The sequence below is a fragment of the Mercurialis annua genome, linkage group LG2 (genome assembly GCF_937616625.2).
Source record: "Mercurialis annua linkage group LG2, ddMerAnnu1.2, whole genome shotgun sequence".
Lineage (NCBI taxonomy): Eukaryota > Viridiplantae > Streptophyta > Magnoliopsida > Malpighiales > Euphorbiaceae > Mercurialis > Mercurialis annua.
In genome coordinates this window covers 8,126,879-8,129,240 of record NC_065571.1, presented here as the reverse complement: position 1 = coordinate 8,129,240, position 2,362 = coordinate 8,126,879, and the positions used below count along the sequence as shown (strand labels likewise).

Here is a 2,362-nt window from a genome sequence, read left to right as displayed (position 1 = left end):
TACAGTCAGTTAACGGTCATCTAGGTTAGTTAACGGAAAATTTTGTTAGTTAACGGCAAGTGGGATACACTTGCCAGTTAAGGACGTCAAATTCACGAAATGAGAAGTAAAAGGACCGGAGAGATAAGTTTTTCGAGATAAGAACCTCCTGAATAGAAGTGTATAGTACAGGGGCTTTAGTATGGGTTTGGCCTTTTTGTTACTGAAAATAGTGCATTATATCAAAATAAATTATTTGATTTATGATAAAAAAATTCAAAGCAACGAGCTCGGCCATTGCTACCATGAGGTTCCCTTGTCTGCGAAGTTGAAAATTGTCATCAAATATTGTTCTTATAGCAAAATATAGTTGAGAGAGCATCAAAGTCGTTGTAGTATAGTGGTAAGTATTCCCGCCTGTCACGCGGGTGACCCGGGTTCGATCCCCGGCAACGGCGCTATTGTTTTTCTGTTAAAAGTCTAAAGCGTTTCATTAACTTCTATAACAGTAAAGATTATTTATATGAATAAAGAACATAATTATTTAAAATTATTTAATCTTTTTAACTTTTATTTTATATAATTATTAAAATTGTTACTTTTGTCCATCTTATGTATTTTTATTTTTAATGGTATCTATTTTTTATATTGTGAGTTTGCTATTTAAATTTTTAGTATTCTTTTAAATATTAAAGTTTTATTTAGACTAGTGTCAAATATGAAAAACACATTTCAATTTTTTTTATAGTTAAAAAAATTTCAATTTTAAAAAAGTAAATATAATTGAAATGGAAGATTGAAAAGTGAAATAAAATAGACGATTAAAACACATTTCAATTTTTTTATAGTAAAAACAATTCAATTTTAAAAAAATAAATATAATTGAAATGGAAGATTGAAAAATGAAATAAAATAGACGATTTTAAAAATTATGAAACACAAATGAAACATTTAAAAATGTGTAAGTCTGAAAAAACCTTCTATTAGTAGACCAAAGTATATTTTTCTCTTTTCATAACATTTAACTATTTTTTTAACCTATCAAAAGGTCTTAGATTCGACTCTGCATAATCGAAATTTTTCATCTTTGATCAGAAAAAAAAAAAACTATTACAACTTCAACTTATAGGCTTTGAGAAATATATTTCTAAAGAAAGGTAATAAATATGAGTAACTTATTATAATTATTTTACATACACATAAAAAGAGAATATAAGTCCCAAAAAGTATAATACTAAACATATTATAATTTGATTTATGAGTATTATAATCTGTTTATTCTCTCCACATTATAATAAAAAAATTCTATTAATTGTTTAATTTATAGTATATGAGTAAATCTATCCAAATTGAGAATTTCTTTATAATAATTTTCGGCCACGTGACTCCTTCCTAGTGGTGGATAAAACAGCCATATTGCTGTAATTGATACAAAACTAATAGAATCGGATACAATACAATCTCCATTTGTTCTTTACCATTTTCTTTATTGCCACGCAAGCGCCATGTAGGATAAAAAACACATCACTTCCCCTGTAGGATTCTCACGTGTAACGTTAAAAAATAGAATCTCATGCATTAAACCAGACACACCAAATGCAGTAAGAACAGCAATTAATGAAGCTAATGTCTGTCCAATTAAACCCGCAAATAAATTTTTTATTGGGTAATATACGACGGGTCGCAAAATATTTATAGCCATAAGATCATTCCATCTATGACCCCAAAATTCTTGAAGTGAAGTTGCAAGATAAGGCTCATCGAATTGTGGCTCGAGCTCGAATCGAGAAAGGGCTCGAAACGGAGCTATTAATACGGCTAGTATAATCTCTAACTCAAGGTAGAAGTGCACATAATATAAACCTAAGATTACATTATGATGCATAAGATGTTTAAAATTATAGCTAATAAAAATAATAATTAAATTTAGTGCTTTTGGTACACACGCGATCGTTAAACTTTTATGTTGGCATGCACATTTTTTGGAATCTGATTAAACTTTATATTTTCATAAAGACGAGAGTCTCGTATATAATATTCGAATTTTGGCCGAGTTTTATGGGGAAGCAAGCTAAGCAAATAAAGGTGGAAATTTGTGATGGGAGAGGTGACAAAGGGCCTTGATCAAAAGAGAAAAGAAGGAGCTTGAAGATGCCAAGCCAAATAAAAAAGAAGGTCGAAAGGGCTATAAGATGAGGGAAACAAATTCCAAGGGGATAATGATGAAAAGGTAAAATATAGGGAGTAGAGAAAAAAGCCTAAAAACACCCTTAGGAATTTTGGAGACTATATTATAGCTAAAGTTCATGTCTTGATGAAGCTTTTAGCACCTCCCTCCATTTTTTTTCCTGTCTTTATTTTCTTTCTATACTACAAATGATCT

At 29.6% G+C, this 2,362-nt stretch overlaps 1 non-coding gene across 1 annotated transcript; it reads left to right on the top strand.

Annotated features, from left to right (window-relative positions):
* The first annotated feature begins 365 nt into the window (after positions 1-365).
* TRNAD-GUC (transfer RNA aspartic acid (anticodon GUC)) lies at positions 366-437 on the top strand. The gene has a single exon. It is a non-coding gene; the product is annotated as a tRNA-Asp (tRNA).
* Positions 438-2,362: the final 1,925 nt, after the last annotated feature.